Source organism: Lepidochelys kempii, chromosome 9, assembly GCF_965140265.1.
Source record: "Lepidochelys kempii isolate rLepKem1 chromosome 9, rLepKem1.hap2, whole genome shotgun sequence".
NCBI lineage: Eukaryota > Metazoa > Chordata > Testudines > Cheloniidae > Lepidochelys > Lepidochelys kempii.
In genome coordinates this window covers 76,442,887-76,467,133 of record NC_133264.1, presented here as the reverse complement: position 1 = coordinate 76,467,133, position 24,247 = coordinate 76,442,887, and the positions used below count along the sequence as shown (strand labels likewise).

At 42.4% G+C, this 24,247-nt stretch overlaps 1 protein-coding gene across 3 annotated transcripts in view; it reads left to right on the top strand.

Moving 5' to 3' along the window:
• LPAR4 (lysophosphatidic acid receptor 4) overlaps window positions 1-24,247 on the top strand; it is a 60,691-nt gene that overhangs the window by 15,052 nt on the left and 21,392 nt on the right. Inside the window, exon 1 of one of the 3 annotated variants that reach the window (XM_073360943.1) lies at window positions 22,829-23,133. The exons of 1 other annotated variant lie outside the window; for it this stretch is intronic. The gene's annotated coding sequence lies outside the window, so the exon portion shown is untranslated. Of the gene's footprint in view, window positions 1-22,828; window positions 23,134-23,885; window positions 24,239-24,247 lie in introns of those variants that run through there. One more of the 3 variants, XM_073360942.1, reaches the window with a different exon arrangement.

Here is a 24,247-nt window from a genome sequence, read left to right as displayed (position 1 = left end):
TTTTAAGATGACTCTTTCCTCCCCTCTTCCCCAGCATTTATGTTAGAAATTCATGGCCAGTCTGGCCTGACAAATGCTAGCATGATTGGAGAATTAGTGAAATGGCATCCTAAGGACCAAAAGAGTGAAATATGAACAACAGAACAGAGATGGGAAGGCAAAAATAAATTAAAGTAATAAATTAGACTAATTAAAACTTTGGGGTTTTTTGTTTGTTTTTAAAACCTATTTAACATTACTGCCTAGATTCTTGAGAAAGGAAATCTTTGCTAAACATTCAAACTCCTTCCTTCGATTAAGATGCAAGAGCTAACATCTTCTGAGATCTACCCTCTTCCATCCCTCCTTAGCAAAACTTGAGCTGACATACCTGATAATTCTGAAGAAAAAAACAAGCAGAATCCCTCCCCCACGTAAAAAAAAAATCAAGAATAAATTAATAATAGTTCACTGGTCACCTTTAAGAATCAGACTTCAGGTACCATGAAATAGGAATTAGCTTTAAAACATGGATATCACCATTTAAACACAATCATTTGCCCAGCCATTGCTGGTTTTAAGAGGTTGCATCTGGTCCACATTGGCCAAACAAATCATGTTTGAAATGTGAGAGCAAGAAGCATTAAAAAAAGCTTCTAATCCCCCGTGTGAAAAGGGGTTATTAGTAGAATTATACAAAAGGGTGAGAGAAAGAAAAAAAACAAAACCCAGCTAAGTCTGTGGCAGTCCCTTAATGCTCATTTCTGATTCTGTAACTCATAACAAATCATATTTTAAAGTCCTTTACCAGTTCATTTAAGGACAATGGGGTGAGATGATTCAGTTATGAGCAATAATTGCTAGTCACATTTAATGGTTCTTTGCAGGACTGTAGTATTTGGTTCTTCAAAGCATTGTACACTAATTGACCACACAACTGTTACAGTAACAGCTGGTAGCTTCAGGTTTGGTCATGGTGAGAGAACTAGCAAAAAGGGACGCTACAAAAAGGGATGAAAGCCCCCCTATAAATGCAAAATTGAACCATGTGGTTTGCAAGATAAAGTTACTTGCATTTGAAATCATTGTTGCAGCTTCTGAGTGATGTCCTGTACAACATTAGCTTTCCGGTGAAGTTGCATCAAAACCAGAAACACCTTAGACAAACACCTTGGAATTTCTCAAAATTTCAGATTAGACTCCTCAGATTTACCTGTCTCGTAATTTGGGTTCCAGGCTGTATCTAAAACCAGAAGGGACATTGGTTTCACTTTTGATATACCCAAAGTCTCACGATGGAAACTGATCTTATAAGATTTCTGGCATTGGGCTGTATCCTCATGAGAAAAATTCATGAGATTGAAGTGTACTTGAGTCCTAACCCTGAACTTTAAACTGTATATGGTTTTATACCTGCAGCCTAACCTAAGCCTAGTTCAGATCCAGTCCCAGTCCAACCAAACATTGTCTCTTTGAAGTGCAGATGATAAATGAAGTGAATTAGCATTGTAGACATATTAATACTAGATACCAATTTATCTGATTAATCCTGTGCACTGTCACTGTCATGCTGGATCAGATGCATTCAGGGTAAATGAAAGCAGGATTCAGTGTCCTAGAAGGGCAGGTAGCAATGAGTGCAAGATAGGTGTTACTATTCCCCACGTACATCAGAATTAGGAGAGAAGGCATTGGTGGCTCTGGGATGAGGATGTGTCTCACCAGAAAGACAAAAAGTCACTTTAACATCCTGGTTCAGGAAGGAAAAGAGCAGGGAAGCAGCAAGGTGCCACAGATTAGAAGAGCAACTGCAATGGAAGCAGATTGAGCACAATGAGGTCTAGGAGAGGCAGAAGGTGCACTGAATACTGATATTCTAGGAGCTCAGCCCAAAAGGATCCCACCAATGCCAGAAGCCCAGCCCTCAAAAGGTTATGTAAAAACTCCAGGCGAGTTTGTATTGAACATATCTATATCTCTACTATTGCTGCTGTGTGGGGTTTGACATCTAATGCAGGCAGACATGAGCAATCAGCAGATAAACAGCAAGCAGAGTCCCAATAACCCCCCTTTGGTCTCAAGAGGTGTAGTGCTTGCCCTGATACAAACGATGAAAAGGTTTAACCTTTAAGAGTCTTTTTCCCTTGATAACATTTTACATGATATCGAGATTTTCATCCTGATCTATGGAAACCATGGACAGAGTAGCCTTTCCCCTGCATGACTTGCTGCCTCTCAAAACTCCTTCTACAACTCCTCCTCCCATAGGAAGAAAAAAAAGTATTTTCGAAAACACCTTTTATTCAGATATTTTTATTTGGTTGGTTGAGGTTTTATTTTTAAATCTGATGCCACAACTATCCTGCCTATTTCTTACTGAAAGTGAACGCTGGGGATTAGATCTCCATACTCATGTTGAATACCTCTCAAATCCACAAGTAATCTTATTGACTTCAGTGGGACCACTTACAGAGAAAGGTGATACTGAGCGTGGTTCAAGGTATCAGAATCTAGCTGTATGCTTGTGACAGGAGAAAGGAAGAAAGGAGACGGCAGTTTGTATAGGCAAATAATCTTTTACCTAAGCAAAATACTCTTCCTCATGTCAAGCCTCCAAATGACAGCATACACTGCTCGAAATGGAATGTTCACCAAGCTAGTGCTTTCAGTAACCACCATCTTCCTGTCCTTAAAAGTCAAAGCACCACAATCAAAGTGAAGTGACAAATGTGGACAGGAAAAGGTGCTCACTGTGCCTCAACTTGCAGGCAGTCTGTAAGTGGTATGCAGATAATAAAATGCAAATTATATCTATGAGCTTTCAACCTATCCCTGTGTTCAAGGGAATCCAGATTCTTAACCACCTGAATTAAAATTAGGCCATCCTGTAACCGGTGACATTATTCTCATAAACTAAGTTAAGTCAGTTTCCAGCGGATCTGATCACCCTAAACTATGGGAAAGTTAGCTTTAAAACATTGTGATTTGGATTCATCTCTATTTCCAAACTACAGAGGCTGCTGAGTTGCTGCATAGTCTATCTTAAATTAATGTACTAATGACAGACCTGGCCGGCTAGGCTTTGACCAATCTGGTAGTAAAGATATACCATTAGTTATTTGCTGTTGTCTTTCGATTGGTTTAACCTTCTTGATGAGTGTCAGCCCCCCTTGCAGTCATTAATTACTTTGGTACAGGTGGCTCCATTTAAAAGTAATCTGTTTTACTTTCTAGAGAACATCTGGCAAAAAGTAAAGTACAGTATGGCTTGCAACAACCATGACATTTCTTAAACACTTAAGCTTCAGTCTTGGCATGAATTTGGAATTGTTAACGGGATGCTTTGGGATTAATTTGTTATTTAAAGCTGAAATTCCATTCATCAGGTATCTGTTCAGAGGTCCTGAAGGAGATTAGAACTATGTTGAGGAGGAGGAGGATGTAGAGTCCTGATAGCTTTGTGAGGGATTTTTTTGGTGAACTTTGTGATGTATAATTTTGCCTCATTTTTTTGTTTGAAAGGGTTTCAATATTAATCAGGCCACAGTTCAGCAGAGAATATGCTATCTCAGAGGGCTGGGGAGTATTCTATTAAAGGCTAGCAGAGTGAATACAAGAGCCTTTTCACTCTCAGAAGAGGGCTATCTTCTGTTATACTATAAGTGTTGCCTTTTCATTTAATGGGGGAGGGGTCCATCCCCACTGCAAGAAAAGACTGGTTGATATTTTCATCTATTACACCCTTTAAGCATTGCAAGTAGCCTCTAACATAAAATACATGTAGTTGACCAAAGCCTACTGTAGCATCTGGTGGTTATTTTATGCTATTTCGGCACTGAGATAAATGGTAGTTCATACAATAATTGCAACATATGATATAATGATCCAGTGTATTAAAGTAAAGTGTATTAAAGCAACAAGCTTTAGGCCGTGGACAATCTGGCACTAAGTCAAACGATTAAAAAATTTATATTTTTTCACCTACTGTTTGTGTTGTGTTTCTGGGTTAAATGGACTATAAACAAAAGAGGAGTTTGGAACCGTAGAGACCACGGGCAGAAAAGGAGTTTCTGCATTTATTTTAAGATTGAAGTAGAATAAAACTGGACCTACGTAATCGTTGCATGTAAGTTGCATTTATTTGAAAAAAAAAAGTCAGTGCCAAAACATTCTCTAGAGACAGAAAAGTGCGGATTTAATTCTTCGTACCAGAATATAATGCAAAATAAGGATTCCCAACTTCTCCCCAGAACCCAGAAAAGTAAGATTGTCCTTTATTAGGTCCTGCTCACCTAATGAATCAGATTGGAGACTGAAAGAAGCTGTTTGATTCTTTTAATTAATTATAACTCCATTTCTGGTTGAAAGTTTTGCTGTACCAAGAAATTCAGCAATCTTTATCTGCAAGTACAATTTAGTCTAATAATGAGTCACAGGCTTTTCTAGATATTAGATAGCTCTCTCTCTAAATCAGTCTTTTCTGTTTATAGCATTTCTATTGCCCTTATGCACATATCCTACTTTTATTAAGAACACAGGCATTTTTTATGACCCTGTGATTAAAGGAACTTTAAGACAGTCTTTTGCCAGTAGCAAAAGCTTTAGGAAAACTGCATCATTCAAGAGACTTCCCCACTGCCACAAAAGCTTTTTTCAGTCAACAGAACTGATAATTCAGTGCTAAAATGGACTCACTATCACAAACAAGGATGATGTTAATGTGTTAGATGCCATACTCTTTGAAACTTCCATTGTGGAGAACCTTACAAACTTCTGGATCATGAACAATTAAAGCCAGCACAGATAAACCATGTGTGAAGGGTTACCCACTTCCCCCCACTCCTGGGGTGCCACCTGATGTACTGGGGTACCACTGAACCTGCCTGTTCCACCAATCTGGGCTCTCTTACACTGTGCTGCTGAGCCAGGCCCTCAAGCCGCCTCCTCCAGTGCGCACAGGTAGGGACACACCCAACTACAGAAAGAGACACAAAGACAGATGAGCTCTGCATGGGAAGATTCAGGGCTTGTCTACACTGGCACCTCACAGCACTGCAACTTTCAGGCCTGGGGTGTGAAAAAACACCCCCCTGAGCACTGCAAGTTTCAGTGCTGTAATGTGCCAGTATACACAGTGCACCAGCGCTGGGAGCCGTGTTGCCTGCTACGCCCCTCATGGAGGTGTTTTTTTAGAGCGCTGGAAGAGCTCTCTCCCAGCGCTGTGTTGCGACTACGCAAGCCACATTAAAGCATTGCCATGGCAGCGCTTTAACATTGCCAGTGTAAACAAGCCCTCAGCTAGGGATTTGCCCAGCCCTCAAGTGCACACCCCCTCTGGAGAATAAACGCAAAATTGTGTTGTCTTGCTCCGCACAGAAAACTGTACAGCATAAGCTCATGAAATTCGCCCCCTCCCTCAATGTGCAGAAGATATGCACAGTTTTTGCCCCCCAGTTATGGATTCTACAAACTGGGTTTAGAGAAAACAAAACAAGTTTATTAGCTACAAAAGATAGATTAAGTGATTATAAGGAATAGCAAACAGATCAAAGCAGATTACTGAGCAAATAAAACAAACATGCAAACTAAGCTTAACACATTAAAGAATCATAGAATATCCGGGTTGGAAGGGACCTCAGGAGGTCATCTAGTCCAACCCCCTGCTCAAAGCAGGACCAATCTCCAATTTTTGTCCCAGATCCCTAAATGGCCCCCTCAAGGATAGAACTCACAACCCTGGGTTTAGCAGGCGGTTACAAGTAGTAATTTCTCACCCTAAATGTTGTTTTATGCATTTCTTTCACAGGCCAGACACTTTTTCCAGTCTGGGCTCTGTCCTTCTCCCCTCCTTTCTCTTTGTTTCTTAGATGTTTCCAGCAGTCATCCTGGGCAGGGATTCAGTGAAGAATGAATCCTGATTAACTCACTTCCCTGCCTTAAATAGGATTTACATATGGAGGGAATCTTTTGTTTCCCAGTTTGATCCCCACCCCATATTAGTGGAAAAATACTAGTAATCCAAGATGGAGTCCAGTACCAGGTGACATGATCACATGACAAAGCAGCCATAAATCCTCAGGAAGATTTCCCAGGAAGGTGGAAATCATAGAATATCAGGGTTGGAAGGGACCTCAGGAGGTCATCTAGTCCAACCCCCTGCTCAAAGCTGGACCAATCCCCAACTAAATCATCCCAGCTAGGGCTCTCAAGCCTGACCTTAAAAACCTCTAAGGAAGGAGATTCCACCACCTCTCTAGATAACCCATTCCAGTGCTTTACCACCCCCCCTAGTGAAAAAGTTTTTCCTAATAGCCAACCTAAACCTCACTCACTGCAACTTGAGACCATTACTCCTTGTTCTGTCTTCTGGTACCACTGAGAACAGTCTAGATCCATCCTCTTTGCAACCCCTTTTCAGGTAGTTGAAAGCAGCTATCAAATCCCCCCTCATTCGTCTCTTCTGAAGACTAAATAATCCCAGTTCACTCAGCCTCTCCTCATAAGTCATGTGCTCCAGCCCCCTAATCATTTTTGTTGCCCTCCGCTGGGTCCTTTCCAATTTTTTCACATCCTTCTTCTAGTGTGGGTCCCAAAACTGAACACAGTACTCCAGATGAGGCCTCACCAATGCCGGATAGAGGAGAACAATCATGTCCCTCGATCTGCTGGCAATGCTCCTACTTATACATCCCAAAATGCCATTGGCCTTCTTGGCAACAAGGGCACACTGTTGACTTATATCCAGCTTCTCATCCACTGTAACCCCTAGGTCCTTTTCTGCAGAACTGCTGCCTAGCCATTCGGTCCCTAGTCTGTAGCAGTGCATGGGATTCTTCTGATCTAAGTGCAGGACTCTGCACTTGTCCTTGTTGAACCTCATCAGATTTTTTTTGGCCCAATCCTCTACTTTGTCTAGGTCCCTCTGTATCCTATCCCTAACCTCCAGCATATCTACCTCTCCTCCCAGTTTAGTGCCAACTGCAAACTTGATGAGGGTGCAATCCACGCCATCTTCCAGATCATTAATGAAGATATTGAACAAAACTGGCCCCAGGACCGACCCTTGGGGCACTCCACTTGATACCGGCTGCCAACTAGACATGGAGCCATTTATCACTACTCGTTGAGCCTGACGATTTAGCCAGCTTTCTAGCCACCTTACAGTCCAGCCCATACTTCTTTAACTTGCTGTCAAGAATACTATGGGAGACCGTATCAAAAGCTTTGCTAAAGTCAAAGAATAACATGTCCACTGCTTTCCCCTCATCCACAGAGCCAGTTATCTCATCATAGAAGGCAATTAGGTTAGTCAGGTATGACTTGCCCTTCGTGAATCCATGCTGACTGTTCCTGATCACTTTCCTCTCCTCTAAGTGCTTCAAAATTGATTCCTTCAGGATCTGCTCCATGATTTTTCCAGGGACTGAGATGCGGCCGACTGGCCTGTAGTTCCTCGGATCTTCCTTCTTCCCTTTTTTAAAGACGGGCACTACATTAGCCTTTTTCTAGTCATCCGGGACCTCCCCCGATCGCCACGAGTTTTCAAAGATAATGGCCAATGGCTCTGCAATCACATCCACCAACTCCTTTAGCAGCCTCAGATGCAGCACATCCAGCCCCAAGGACTTGTGCTAGTTCAGCTTTTCTAAATAGTCCTGAACCACTTCTTTCTCCACAGAGGGCTGATCACCTCCTCCCCATATTGTGCTGCCCAGTGCAGTAGTCTGGGAGCTGACCTTGTTCGTGAAGACAGAGGCAAAAAAAGCATTGAGTACATTAGCTTTTCCACATCCTCTCTCACTAGGTTGCCTCCCCCATTCCGTAAAGGGCCCCACACTTTCCTTGACCTTTTTCTTGTTGCTAACATACCTGAAGAAACCCTTCTTGTTACTCTTAACATTCCTTGCTAGCTGCAACTCCAGGTGTGATTTGCCTTCCTGATTTCACTCCTGCATGCCTGAGCAATATCTTTATATTCCTCCCTTGTCACTAGTACAATCTTCCACTTCTTGTAAGCTTCTTTTTTGTATTTAAGATCAGCAAGGATTTCACTGTTAAGCCAAGCTTGTCTCCTGCCATATTTACTATTCTTTCTACACATCAGGATGGTTTGTTCCTGCAACCTCAATAAGGATTCTTTAAAATACAGCTAGCTCTCCTGGACTCCTTCCTCCCTCATGTTATTCTCCCAGGGGATCCAGACCATCAGTTCCCTGAGGGAGTCAAAGTCTGCTTTTCTGAAGTCCAGGGTCCGTATTCTGCTGCTTTCCTTTCTTCCTTGTGTCAGGATTCTGAACTCGACCATCTTATGATCACTACCTCCCAGGTTCCCATCCACTTTTGCTTCTCCTACTAATTCTTCCCTGTTTGTGAGCAGCAGGTCAAGAAGAGCTCTGCTCCTAGTTGGTTCCTCCAGCACTTGCACCAGGAAATTGTCCCCTACACTATCCAAAAGCTTCCTGGATTGTCTGTACACCGCTGTATTGCTCTCCCAGCAGATTTCAGGGTAATTGAAGTCCCCCATGAGAACCAGGACCTGCGATCTAGTAATTTCCACTAGTTGCTGGAAGAAAGCCTCGTCCACCTCATCCCCCTGGTCTGGTGGTCTATAGCAGACTCCCACCACGACATCACCCTTGTTGCTCATACTTCTAAACTTAATCCTGAGACTCTCAGGTTTTTCTGCAGTTTCATACTGGAGCTCTGAGCAGTGATACTGCTTTCTTACATATAATGCAACTCCCCCACCTTCTCTGCCATGCCCATCCTTCCTGAACAGTTTATATCCATCCGTGACATTACTCCAGTCATGTGAGTTATCCCACCAAGTCTCTGTTATTCCAATCACATCATAATTCCCTGACTGTGCCAGGACTGTGCCAGTTCTCCCTGCTTGTTTCCCAGGCTTCTTGCATTTGTGTATAGGCACTTAAAATAACTCGCTGATCATCCTGCTTTCTCAGTATGAGGCAGGAGTCCTCCCCTCTTGCGCTTTCCTGCTCGTGCTTCCTCTTGGCACCCCACTTCTCCACTTACCTCAGGACTTTGGTCTCCTTCCCCCTGTGAACCTAGTTTAAAGCCCTCCTCACTAGGTTAGGCTAGTGCTAAATCTTCTAAATCCTATTCTCCCTAATGACCCATCCACACTGATTGCATTCTGTATGATGGGTGTTCCCCAGGTGTAAACCCACTTGTAAGTGTTACATAATCCAGTGGTTTTCAAACTTTTTTTTCTGGGGATGCAGTTGAAGAAAATTGTTGATGCCCGCGACCCAGTGGAGCTAGAGATGAGGGGTTTGGTGTGTGGGAGGGGCTCAGGGCTGAGGCAGAGGGTTGGGGTGAGGGCTGTGGGGCCAGGAAGGAGGGGTTCAGAGTGTGGGAGGGGGTTCTGGAGTGGGGCAGGGGTGCGGGTGGGGCTCAGGGCTCGGGCCAGTGATGAGGGGTTTGAGGTGCAGGAGGGGCTCCAGGTTTGGGGGGGCTCAGGGCTGAGGCAGGGGGTTGGGGTGTGGGAGGGGGTCAGGGCTCTGGGGTTGAGGGATTTGAGGTACAGGAAGGGATTCCAGGTTTGCGGGGGCTCAGGGCTGGGGATTGGGGTTGGGACATGGACTTACCTCCCAGTCAGCGGTGCAGCGTGCGTGCAAAGGCAGGCTTCCCGCCTGTCCTGGCGCCACAGACTGCTCTGCGCCCTGGGAGCGACAAGCAGGAGGTCCGGTGGCTCCTAGGCGGAGGCATGCAAGTGGCTTTGTGCGACTCTCGCCCACAGGTACTGCCCCCCCTCCCCAGTTCCCGGCCAATGGGAGTGCAGAGCTGGCGCTCGGGGTGGGGGCAGCATGCGGAGCCCTGTTGCCCCCCTGCCTAGAAGCCAGACCCACTGCTGGCCACTTCCGGGTAGGCACTAACCTGCCTTAGCGGGGCAGCACCCCTGACAGGACTTTCAATGTCCTGGTCGGCAGTGCTGACCAGAGTGACCCAGTACCGGGTTGCGACCCGAACTTTGAAAAATGCTGACAGTCCATATTCCTAACTTCAGACACAGAAATGATACATGCATACAAATAGGATAATCATATTCAGTAAATCATAACCTTTCCAATGATACCTCACGACCCATCTTGCATAAAACACATCTTAGTTATGCCGTATTCATATCATAACAATATCTCTGTGAAGAACATTGGGCATAGTGTCACACCATGTGAGATGATTTTTAAGAAGATTTATTTGATCAAGTTGACACAATAACAACGTACTATCGATCATGGAGTTTTGGACTGCAGGAATGAACTGGAGATACAAAAATAATAATAAAAATCATGCTACCACTTAGTTCTTATATCACACTTTTCACACATAAATCTCTTTATGCAGCATAGGTAGTATACTTCACCAATAAAACAAGCGTCTCTATATAGATGTAGATACAATATAAACCTGCTGAATCTGTAATGGGACGAGCATAGACAGATCCTTGCACCTGCACATATCACTTTGCACAGCTGGAGCTTTAGTCATGGCCTCCCACTGCCTTTTCAAAAGTGAGTAGTGTTGTATATTAAGATATTATAATGTGCCATCCACTAACCGATGTCTGAGAAGGCAATGAAAATCCTAGGCTATAACAACGATTAGACACTGTAGGCATGGAATCTTAAGAAAACTGGAAACTTGATTTTTCTCCCTTCTTAATATACATCTTCTAAGCAAGTCGTGTTGATATTCATAGGTTCCAAGGCCAGAAGGGACCATTGTGATCATCTAGTTTGACCTATTTGATAATAGCAGCTAAGATACTGCGAGATATTGTCACACCTGGTGAAACTGGACACCATGTTGAGTCCTATTGTTTACATCAGTACAGATGCCAATACACATTCTATTAAGAGTGCAAAACTTCTGATTTCTGGCTGCAGCTCTGTAGCCGTGGAATGACATCTGACCCTTAGCTGATATATCCAGAAGGCTGGAGAAGCTAATATGTTATGAATCAATACTGCACCAGCCCTCTGCATCTGGTGGTGAGAGTTGAAATCCCACAAATTCTGTAATGTCATGAAATGTAAAATGGCAAACAGAAAACATTGGCCAGGATTGAAACAACTCTGTATGAGGGAAGCAGCTGCCCTCTAGAGGGAGACAAGAAAAGGATTAGCAAGGATTCCTTGTAATAAAACTGAAAGCACAAAAACTACGCTGCTGTTTAGGATGTGTTTGTCCCAGAAACGGACAGGTACCAATTGTTCTAATCCACCTCACACAAGCAAAGGATCCTTGACAGTGGAATAAGGCAAGGTATAGTAACAAAATTAAGTTTCTAAATCTGCAAAATGTATCCTTAGGAGGAATAAAGTAGTATTCTTAATAGAAAGCACCAGTACTTCTCTCATTAGATGGAAAAGTGTGTTGTGGCTCATATCTTCATTCCCTTAATTCAGGATCCCTCTCTAAAGTATATACTCAATTGCTTCATCTAGTCTAATTGTAAATGATTCAAGCCAAAGAGTTTTGCCACTTCCCCTGGGAAATTTTACTGAAGCCTAATAGTTCTCATTGTTTGAAAATGTTTCCTGATATTCACCTCCCTATTCCTTGTATTCATCTGCAGCCAAATTGTAATCTACTGCCTGGTTGCACTTTGGATTGTCCTGGACCTTCCAGTTCCTTTTAACACTCACGGATGTTAATACTTCCCATCACTACATGGTCACGATTTTTTATTCTCCACATTTGTTTTGTTGAAAACATAATTTCCATATACTCTATGCTGAATTCAAACAGTTCCTGGTCACTTGATCCATGCTTCTCTATGACCCTATTTACCTGCTATGTAGCACCTGTCACTAATATCTGAGTGCTAAATTCTTGTTCATTTTACAGTTAAGTAGATAGTCCAACATTACTTTTCATAGAGTTTCTCACGTTCCTTTGGCAGTACTCAGTGTATTTCAGTAGTCACCATTAAAAAGCTATCATTTACCACAGTATACTATCTCAGATACTGCTGAAACTTCTTCCTACTGCACATTTATACCAGTGTGGTAACTGCTGGTAATGTGGGCAACCAGTTAAAGAAACTTGTTAATGTATGACTACGTCCTACCATATCAGAACATACTTCAGGATGCTTGAGACTGGATACAATAGTAGCTTGACCACAATTAGAATACAAGTGTTTTTTTACAATCTCTTCTGAAAACCCTATGTTCACTGTTAATATCAGTTGGGTTTCCCTAAACAGTTGTAATTCACTGAAGAACAGTGGCCACCATTTCACTTCTCTTAGGAGAGAGAAATTACATGCCAAAGGATCTTCCCTCCAGTAAAACAAAAGTAATAGTACTGAGCATTACAGTCAGACCCCTACTCTTCTGGTGCTGGCAGTGTCCCACAACGGCAACGAAACCACTTTGTAGGAAAACACCAGCTCCATTTTCCAGAATTTCTCCATAACTGGTGCCTCTTGTTAAAATAATATATGTAAACCAAGTATTTATTCTAGGGCTGTCAAGCGATTAAAAAATAATCGTGATTAACGGCACTGTAAAGCAATAATAGAACACCATTTATTTAAATATTTTTTGATGTTTTCTACATTTTCAAATATATTGATTTCAATTACAACACAGAATATAAAGTGTACAATGCTCACTTTGTATTTATTTTTTATTACAAGTATTTGCACTGTAAAAAAAAAACCAGAAACAGTATTTTTCAATTCACCTAATACAAGTACTGTAGTGCAATCTCTATCATGAAAGTTGAACTTACAAATGTAGAATTATGTACAAAAAACCCTGTATTCAAAAATGAAACAATGTAAAATTTTAGAGCCTGCAACTCCACTCAGTACTACTTCTTACTAAGCCAATCGTTCGGACAAATAAGTTTGTTTACATTTGCAGGAGATAATACTGCCCGGTTCTTGTTTACAGTGTTATCTGGAGTGAGAAAAGGTGTTCTCGTGGCACTGTTGTAGCCGGACTTGCAAGATATTCATGTGCCAAATACACTAAAGATTCATATGTCCCTTCGTGCTTCAACCACCATTCCAGGGGACATGTGTCCATGCTGATGACGGGTTCTGCTCAATAAGAATCCAAAGCAGTGCAGATCGACACATGTTCATTTTCATTATCTGAGTCAGATGCCACCAGCACAAGGTTGATTTTCCTTTTTGTGATTCCAGTTCTGTAGTTTCCGCATCGGAGTGTTGCTCTTTTAAGACGTCTGAAAGCATGCTCCGCACCTCGTCCCTGTCAGATTTTGGAAGGCACTGCAGATTCTTAAACCTTGGGTCGAGAGCTGCAGCTATCTTTAGAAATGTCATATTGGTACTTTCTTTGCGTTTTGTGAAATCTGGAGTGAAAGTGTTCTTAAATGAACATGTGCTGGATCATCATCCGAGACTGGTATAACATGAAATATCTGGCAGAATGTGGGTAAAACAGAGCAGAGGACATACAATTCTCCCTCAAGGAGTTCAGTCACAAATTTAATTAACGCAATATTTTTTTAATGAGCGTCATCAGCATGGAAGCATGTCCTCTGGAATGATGGCTGAAGCATGAAGGGGCATACAAATGTTTAGCATATCTGGCATGTAAATACCTTGTAATGCTGGCTACAAAAGTGCCATGCAAATGCCTGTTCTCACTTTCTGGTGACATTGTAAATAAGAAGAAAGCAGCATTATATCCTGTAAATGTGAACAAACCTGTTTGTCTTAGCGATTGGCTGAACAAAAAGTAGGACTGAGTGGACTTGTAGGCTCTAAGTTTTACATTGTTTTGTTTTTGAGTGCAGTTATATAACACACAAATCTACACTTGTAAGTTGCACTTTCACGACAAAGATTGCACTACAGTACTTGTATGAGGTGAATTGAAAAATACTATTTCTTTTATCATTTTTATAGTGCAAATATTTGTAATAAAAATAATATACACATTGGTTTCAATTACAACACGGAATACAATATCTATGAAAATGTAGAAAAACATCCAAAATATTTAATACATTTCAATTGGTATTCTATTGTTTAACAGTGTAATTAAAACTGCGATTAATCGCGATTAATTTTTTAAAGTTAATCGTGTGAGTTAATTGCGATTAATGAACAGCCCTAATTTATTCAAGTAAGAACTCTGAAGAACACACAAATAGAAAATATTATCTCTTTTGGATAAGAAGAATCGACCCATCCAGTTCTCTTACTAAATAAGGGCACAGCAGGTTTTTGTTTTGGCTGATTTCTGATGAGTGAGTGTTCAGGTACTTCTTGCTTGAAGTAATTTTTCAGCACCAAACCAGTCATGGATGCAGTTTCTGAAATGAGTTGATGTTCCATGCTAGATTTAGTGATGAAAAATTGGAAACTGTTCCAAGCTAAAGGGAAAAATGACCTGCAAGTGAGTTGGGAACTTCTTAAATGAATTAGTCCTCAGTGGAAAAGAAAAATTAGAGACTTTGAAACGGCTGAAGTACATTTGGAAGAGTACAGTTAAATCACTGTGAGATGTGAAAAGCGAGGATAGGTAGATGCCACGAAGCATAGAGAAGACACTGTCCAAAAGACTGGCAGTGGCAGACTACCTAACTCTATGCTCCCTTCAAAACAAACTGTGAAATGAGTAGCTACTGCAAATCCATTTTTGGTTTTTTAAAAAAAGGAAATTTACATGAAGCCTTCTTTTCCTACAGAAAGCACCTTGAGGAGAGATCTGTTCCAATATCAGATTATTTCAATTACTGCACAGTTAACAATTTTAGTACAAGTGTGGAAATAGAACTTGGGAATGATTCCCCTCCCCCCCTCCGCCCGAGTTAATTTTCAAAGCATCAGTGTTTAAACAACTGTGTAATGAGTCTTTCATAACTCCAGTACTATTTCTAGCAGGGAGCATTAGTGCATTGCTCATGCATATTCATGCTCTGGCACATCACATTGTTACACTACAATACACAAGCCCATGATTTTAATACAATTATTTTCTTAAAGTATGATTAGAAACAGTAGTCTATTACAATGGTTTCCCATGTTCTTTCTCCAAGGCAGCTTGATATTCATCCTTATCATTCTGATTCTTATTAATGGCCTGCTTGGTGACCTTGGGGAAGTCACTTCCCCTCCCTCCCAATGCTTGTTTTCCCACCTATAAACACTGGAATAGGGATACCCATCTTCTTTGTAAAACATTTTGAGATCTACTGATGAAAAGTTCTGTATAAGAGGTAGGTATTAACAACTATTATCATCCTAGTTTATTGAGAACCCGTGGCACACATGGAAGACAAAATCATAGGTTAGGAAAAAATAGACAGCTTGCGTGGGCATTTAGCGTAGCTTGATATTTTTATGCTGACTGATCTAGAAAGTTGTACAGTTTGCTTTTTTTTTTCTTTCCCATAATTAAATAAAATGTACTGTGGTAGTTAACAATCAAAGTCCTTCATACCCAGCTAATCATGCCTAATACAAGTGTGGGCTAAAGGTTGATCTACATGAAAATAATTGCTATTTGATGGCTCTGAAGTCAGAAAATGGGTCTCACCTGGACTGACTAATCCTATTTCTTAGTGGATTATGTACATTGGAAAACAGTCAGATAGGGCCTCGTCTGTATACCTCCAACTCCCACTGAAGCCAAAGGAAGAGTTTTGGGTGCACAGGGACTGTAGCATTGGTCACTAAGTTGGCACAGTTTGCAGTTTTTCCTAAAAGGAGGGTTAGGTTTAAACAAACATTTAGAGAAAAAATATCCTCTCATTTTATTAGAGGAAAACCCTGTCGGTCGGAGAAGTAGGGGAACATTTAGTTCTGCCAAATTAACAAAATATATACATTTTGAAGTGAAGACTTTTTAAAGTTACAGGAAACCTAAATCAATCCAAATGGTAAATCTCTATTTTTTATTGTCTAGCCCTAACTATTAAAATGACAAAACTGATTCCTTCCAAATGTATATTTTAAAAAAGCTTCTACAGCAGGGGTGGGCAAACTTTTTGACCCGAGGGCCACATCTGGAAATAGACATTGTATGGAGGGCCAAGAATGCTCACAAAATGGGGTTGGGGTGTGGAAGGGGGTGCCGGCTCTGGGGTGGGGCCGAAATGAGGAGTTCAGGTTGCGGGAGGGGGCTCCGGTTTGGGGTGCGAAGAGGGTGGAGTGAGGGCTCCAGCTGGTATGAGGAGTTTGGGGTGTAGGAGGGTGCTCCGGGCTTGGATCGAGGGCAGGAGGGGGATCAGGGCTGGGGCAGGGGTTTGGGGCATGGGGGGCGGTCCTGGCTCTGGCTGGGGCTGCAGGCTCTGGGGTGGGGATGAGAGGTTTGGGGTGCAGGAGGGTGCTTGGGGCTGGGTCAAGGGAATTGGAGGGCAGGAGGGGGATCAGGTCTGGGGCAGGAGATTGGGGCACAGGGGGAGGCTCAGGTGTGCAGGCTCTGGGCCATGCTTACCTCAAGTGGCTCCCAAAAGCAGCGCCACGTCCCTTCTCCGGCTCCTGTGCAGAGGTGCAGCCAGGTGGCTCTGCACAGTGCCCCATCCGCAGGCACTGCCTCTGCAGCTCCCATTGGCTGCAGTTCCTGGCCAATGGGAGCTTCAGGGGTGGTACTTGGGGTGGGGGCAGTATGCAGAGCAGAGTCCCCTGGCTGCCCCTATGTTTAGGAGCCAGAAGGGAGCCATGTCACTGCTTCTGGTAGCTGCTCGAGGTAAGCACTGCCCAGAGCCTGCACACCTGAGCCTCGCCCCATGCCCCAACCTCCTGCCCCAGACCTGATCCCCCTCCTGCCCTCCAAATCCCTTGATCCCAGCCCCAAGCACCCTCCTGCACCCCAAACCTCTCATCCCCAGCTCCAACCCCACCCCAGAGCCTGCACCCCCAGCCGGAGCCATGACACCCCATGCCCAGTGGGAATTCGAGGGCCAAATGAAAACAGGTGGCTGGCCCGTGGGCCGTAGTTTGCCCACCCCATTCTATATGCTGACACTCTTCATTCCCAGTTTGATTCCCAAGTGAATTATTCTAATTAAGAAGAATTTGAAATGGAAACATTGACAAACTATTAAGTATTCTAGCACCAGTGGGTATTGAATAGTATCTGCTAGAGCTGGTTTGGAATTTTTCATCAAAGTGTTTTTTCAATGGAAAATGTCATTTCTGCAAAAATCAAAGTTTTCAGCAGGAAAATGTAAGAAGAAAAATTAAAAGTAAAACTTTCTACTGGGAAAATCTAAATGAAACATTTTGTTTGGGTCACCCTGAATCAAAATCTTTTCGTTTGTCAACCAAACATCAAAATATTTCTTTTTGGCCTGGCTGAATTTTAATCTGGGTACGTCTGAGCAGCCACAATGTCTCATGAGAATTGTTGTTCAGGAGCCTTACACCCCCATTTCTGCGTATGGGCCGGACTCCCTAGCTGGCCTTCATCTTCCACGATACTGGAGATGTCCATTGCTACTAGAGACTTTCTTTACCTCAGTTGACTAAAGCCTGTGTTTTAGAAGCACAAGGTCACCATGAATTGTATTCCTGATGTGCATACGTGCAATGTAGCAGGTGGCCATGATGACCTACAGTTAGACCTGGTTGAAAAATTTGACAAAACTTTTTTCCGAATTAAAAAGTGCTGTTTTGTCACAACCAAAATGTTTTGATTTCAATAAAAAATTCATCTGGAAGGTTTCTTGGATCCAGGATGGAATAGCAGTTCAAAACGAGAGACAAAGAGAGAGATCAGTGTAGGCAATAGCCCTGGTGGTTAGGACTCTGAATAAAGCAGAGCATGGACTGGAACCCAGGTCTCCCACATCAGCAGTCTGCCCCGGCCTAATTTTAGGTCTCATGCAGGCTTAATCCCACCCTTCTCCCCAAACCTGAGTTGCCACAGCTGCCACTACCTCCTGCCCCTGAGGTGAGCCGTCCTCCTCCTGCTTAGAGTCAGTGCACCAGTGGCTATGTGGCTGTCATCCAGTGCCCCTTGATGTCGTCTGTGCATGCTGTGGAGTGAGAGGAGCTGCCACTCCTTGGCGAGCATATCCTGGAACACAGCCCAGTGAGGTGGTGGTGGCTGGGAGAAACAGAACATACAGACACCCCAATACCAACCCCACAGGCAGGAGGAGGAGAGCTGACCTAGCCCAAGCCCAAGAAGGTTCGGTTGTTTTGCCACCCAACCCAACCCAGACCCAGCACTTGTAGTCTCGTTCCAGTGAGTTTGGGTTGGATGCAGGTCTCTATCCCTCTCCGTAATGGCTGCGGAACCACCTGTACAGAGAGTCCGTCTCTCAATTGCTCCAGCTGGAGCAGTTCCACATTGTATAAATATTCACAGGGCGTGAGAGACAGAGACACTACAGCCCAGTGGTCAGGACACTAACCTGGGATGCCAATAGCCTGCTGGCTAGCTAGAGCACTTGCCTGGAGCATGCAGATTTCAAGCAGAGACTTGAACCTGATCTCCCAGACCCCAGGCAAGTGACTTAGGCACCAGGCTATTAGCTCCTTTGGTCTCCCTTGTACTCATGTGGGTTTGTTTGGGTGAAAAAATGTCAAGAGGTTTCATTTACTTTTTGCATCAGAACAAAAATTGATTTTGAAACCTTGAAATCTATTGTGAACCCTAACTGGTTTTCAGGCAGCCCAGTGTGTCCAAACACACAGCGTTCATAAACTCACAGCCAGGTTGTCCATCTTGGCAAACCAACCATCCACCAAACCAGGATGACACAAGTATTGTCTTCATAAACAACATCACTACACTGATGGACTGTGATGATTTCAAACAGTCACCCACCTGATGCATGAGGACACCCTCTCCTACTCCCTCACATTTCTCCTTGAGGCTAACGTCACCCCTGGTGCTTACAACAAGTCACTTCAATTGCTAGGCTAAGGGGACTTGGGTCAGTAGGTGAGGGGCAGTTGGGGGAAGTCAACATTTATGTAATTATAAAACTAAAGTAAATTGAGTAGTGACTGTGTACGGAGAGCAAATGCCAGGAAATCTAAACACAGGGGATGATTGCCACTTCCGCTATAATACAAATGGTAAATATTTCATTGCCTCCATCTCCTCCTCCCTTTATACATGGTTTGTCTTCAAATTGTAGACTCTTTGGCACACAGAATATATTTACCTCTGATTTTATACAGCACTTAGCAAAATGGGGCCCTGATTCTGAATGGATCCTTTGACAGCTAATGTAATATAAATATTTAATAATCATAATAAGAATTGCAATAACAATTTGTAAAGACTGTAACAATGTGCCTGGAAGTATTCTCTTTAGCAAATGGTGCTTTTATCTTTGCTGCTTAGACTTGTGCATGGCTTTGATAAGATGTACAGATTTTTTTTTATAGGGGCCCAATATAATATTTCAGAATGTTTGGCACATGGTACAATACCAAGCAATGATTCATGCAGAAGCTAGTCACAAATTAAGTCTGCTTTTGTACTAAACAAAGAAAGGAAACAGAAATCACTCATGTGAAAGGAGGAGAGTTGGGACCAGTTAATGTCTATAATGTATATATATTCTAGGGGCTTTTAAAAATGCAAGTTATTGATTTCGTACCCTGTTTTGGCTACTTTGCAAGTAGAGCTGGGTGAATAATGGATTTTTTGGTTTATTGGCAATTTTGAAAAAAAAATTGTTCCAGGTCAAACTGAAAACAAGGTTTCTCAAAATTTTTGGTAAATCGAGTAGTTGAAAAAATATTGTTTTAGGTCAAAACATGTTTTGTTTGATCCAAAACAAAAATGTTTCCTTTAGGTATCAGGCATTCATGTTTTTTAAAATTTTAAATAAAATTAAAATTTTTTTTAAAAAGGCATTTTGAATAAAAAAATCAAAATGGTTTGTTTCTAAAATATAGAAACAATATGTTTAAAAAAACCCCTCAAATTCAAAAAAATTGAAACACTGAAACAATTCAGCAAAAGCTACACAAATTCGCAAAACGTTTTAGTGTCGCTAAATCCGCATTTTTTCCCCCCACCAAAAAAAAAAGTCACTTGAAAAATTTTGTCCAGTTCTACTTGTAAGTACCTTGAGGCAGGGACAACACCTTCCTGTGCACGTATATTTTGTAGGCACAATTGGATATGAATTCTAATAGAAACCAATGGCAGCTTCAGCAATAGAAATTAATGATAATTTGGAACTATGATATTCCATTCTTGGGGGCAAAATTTGCCTTTGAAACACAAATAAAACTTGAATTAAATGCAATGCAAGTAACGTGCGCCAGTGCAAGGCAGAATGTGAGAGTTATTGGATCACTGACATGATCACAGATATGACAGAAAAGAGCACATCAGTAGGGCTTCATTGTACAAACACTAACTATGTGTACTCTAAAAGCATGGCAGCACTTTTGCTGAAAATGTTGTGTATTCTAAGCAGCCATGGTTCCTGATAAGATAACAGGCTAGGTTGATTTGTTTTCCAAAATAGCTGGAGATTGCTGATGTACTGCCAATATTTTAACAAGGGATGCCGACAAAATTCCATGTTCCCCCAAGTCTATGAACAAACCAATGGGATCAGGGGTGGGGAGGATGGATGCTGCAGAGAGGAATTCTGGGTGAAGACCTATGAGATCTATTAATTTGTTTTTCCATTTTAAAGAACACACTTCCACATAATCATAACCAAGGATGGAGTCAACACACGGCCGCCCTCTTTTTTGTGTTTTTGTTTGTTTTTGTTTGGTAAATTAACTTACATTATGAGCACTTTGTTGGCTATTTTTATACTTTATTGCTGAAAAAATTATACTGAGATTATTTATAGTATAACACAGTATTCAGCTTGTTTAATTAGAAGTGGGGAAGGATGGGGCAGAATGTGTATTTGAGAGCAGGTCTTGTGAGGGAACCAGGTAAGTGTCACCCAGGGAACATTTTTGGAAAATAACTGACGTTTACTCAGTTTAATCAGGTACTTTCCACAGGGTAAGGTTTGTTCTTTATGAGCCCTAGGAATTGCAATACTGGACCAGCACAGGGACTCTTCTAGTCCAGTCTTGTGCAGTTGCCAGTAAAACATGCTCCAGAAAAAAGAAAAGCCCATAATAGATAATTACGGAATAACTTGCCTATGCAAGAAGTTTCTTTCCAATTCCAGAGAGACAGAGGGGGCAGGAATTATTTGGAATGGTTAGAGAGGGGAGTGAACTCCCTAAGGGGCAGGAAAGCCATCCCAACTCTCTCTTCAGCATGGCAGGAGAATTTTAATAAGGGGTTCCTGAGAGACCCCTCAAGCCCGCTGCTGCTAAAGATACCGGTTAATCAGTTAACAGTTAATAATTAAACCACTGCCTTGAGATAAAGCAACCACCCCAGATTAGTGCAGCGGTTTGATTAAATTCTAAAGGTATCAAAGTCACTGGTAAAGTTGCTAGGTTCTGGCTAACTATTATAATTGGCAGGATGCTGTTTTTTAAAAGATATATCCAGTGTTTATTCTTCAAAAGGAAACATGGGAAAATTCTTGCAATGGCGGAAATACAGTAATTCTGGAGGACTGACCAAGTGACTGATATCTTTGAAGGGCTTTTGCCACGTAGGCTCATCACTAATCCACAGGGGTTTCTAGCCCCTCAGACTCTGCTTGACATGGCTACAGCTGTACAACAGCTTCAGATCAGCTAAGCTGCATTTCTTTTGCTGAACACCTTCAGGATGGCCTCAAGTGCAAATTTCAGGTTTAGTGAATTTGTACTGAGGGCACTCAGAGGCAAGAAACTGAAACAATTTCTGTTTTTCAGTCTGAAAGGCAAAGGCCCAATCGGGCTCTCTCTGAAGTCAGCTGTAAAATTCCCATTGCCTATTATTCCCATTGCCTATTATGGTAAAATCAATTTTCGTTATTTTCCAGGAAGCCAAATCAGACCTCCCTATGTGTATAAATCTATGGATACAATTTACTCTGGTGCAATAAGCCAGCATGAGGTCCTCCATACCATTTAAAGCATGCAGCTGAACCGTGTAGGGAATTCCTTAGTTTACCCATACTGGTGTATGGGATAAGTTCTCTGCACACCTGTGTGCTGAAGAGGTTTGTGTGTCAGCCTCCTACAGGCTGGTTTGGAAAGCGGCAATCAGAGGAGAATGGAGGATAGACCATACAATCTGCCACTATGTGGTCAGTGTCCCTATTACCTTATGCTAGAAGTGTGGCGAGCCAGCAGCGACTATATCCCAGCCCATAAACTGGGGTACTGACCACAGAAATGGGGGATCAGCATGTCTGCAGCCCTACACCCTGCTTCTGGATTGGGATAGTGGCTTTAGTCTCCTCAACCCCTCCACTCCCATATCCTTTGCCCACAAAAATGTGATGAATCTGATTGTGGGTGGGTTACTAGGGGAGCTTTCAGTTGTGTGTTGCTCTGTAAATTAACACTGCTGCTATCTCCTCAGCCATATCTTCATTACTCACCTATATTCTCTCTCACCTTTAAATCCCAGGTACAAAAGGGAAAACTGACCCATTTTCACTTTGCACCTAAAAGCATTTGCAAATTCTTCACTTGCCATTTGAATCTATGTAGGTCTTTTTATGCAGTTTAAAGGGAGAATAAGTGAATCCTGACCGGATGAAATTCATTTATGGTCAAGGGAAGAAGGGCTACCACAGTGTCTGTGCTTCTGAGAGTTAAAGCTGCTATAATGTGAGATTCAAAAAGTTATTTGAGAGTCGACTGGATAAAAACCCATGGCAGCTGGTCATGATGACTCTCTCTCTCACACACACACACACACACAGTCTGTAGGAGCAAGACAGAGAATCCTCTTTTTGCAGTGCTGTATCACCCGCCACTAGTCCAAGGAATAACATTCACTCCAGCTTCACAATGAGTTGTTTACTGGCCTTGGCTGCCTGTGAGAGCAGCCAGAAGAGAGCGGAGAAAAAGGAGAATAAACAAAATGAAATCAGGGCATGTGAGCTGTTTGGCTAAGTTTTAAAAACCAAAGTTTAAAAGCAGACTCAGGATCCCAAGCGGAGGGCTGGAGAAGGCTGGGAGAAAAGAAACGGACCACTACTTGCCATAAGAAAGTAAAGCTGAATAATTTGTCCACTAACATTGCTCTTCCTCCCAGACAGAAGACACCCGAAAACCTTTTCCTAGCTGAAGGGCTGGCACTGAAGGTAAGAGATAGAAATAAAACTCCTGGTTAATTGGTAAGTCAGGAGCCAGATTTACTGAGACAGTAAGATTTAGCAGACTGGGCTATAAAGACCTGAGAAGTGCTACCTCTCTGGAGATTGTGAACTTTATAATGATCTCCATAAACATTTGAAATCAAACTACCTTCTAAACGTTTTAAGCAGGAATCTAAGGCTTTCAGAGCAAACTGCTTGAGAGCAAGAGTCTAATCTGTTCTAGCTCATTTTTATCTAAACAGTTGCACACAGAATTTGAGATCAATAGGAAGTATGGAAAGATCAATAGGAAGTATGGAAAGATGTTAATATATTATCTTTATAAAGTTTCATTTTGCAGCCAGAGGGTGTTCTCTGGAGCATGCCTGACACAGAAATCTCTCCCCACCCCCCCTCCCTTTTTTTTTAATTGGGTAGGTGGGTGTGGGGGAAATCACTGTAGTTGTAGAAACAAAATTTGAGCTTTCAGTCCTGGGTATTCCCTTGCTTTACAGTTGCTAGTCTAAAGCAATACTCTGCTGCAAGCACACACACACACCAGCTGTGTCAGCTAACCAACCACTCAGGAAATAAGCTTTATCTATTGTCGAGCTGTACTTAAGCTGCTAATTCTTAACTGTGAAAGGTGCTTTTCCTGGGCAAGGCGCTTCAGGGAAAAACACAATCAGCCCAATGACTGGTGACTAAAAGCACAGAGGACGGGGCGGGATCACAGCTACTAATAATGCCTTCTTATCCAATGAAAAAGATTTCCCATTGAGACCCCCAAGAGTTCCCCCTGCCCACAGATCCTGCATAGACATTGGGCCTTCTCTTGCGTCCTGTTTCCTAAGGCATGATGGCTGCAACATTCAGCAGTTTCTCTCCCCTAACAAAGGAAAGGAGATAACTGCTAGTAGCCTCACATTTTAAAGGATGAACGACAATCCGTAAAAAGCTAGAGCAGGCAGATTTTACTTATGGGATTAAACAAACCTTTATTTAAAAAAAAAATGGATAAATCTATGGACTGCCAGAGAGGAATCTGTCTGAAAACTGCTAACTAGGTAGCTGTCTGGAGGCATGCTATCTCTAGCCCTATATCTCTTGGGTAAGTTTC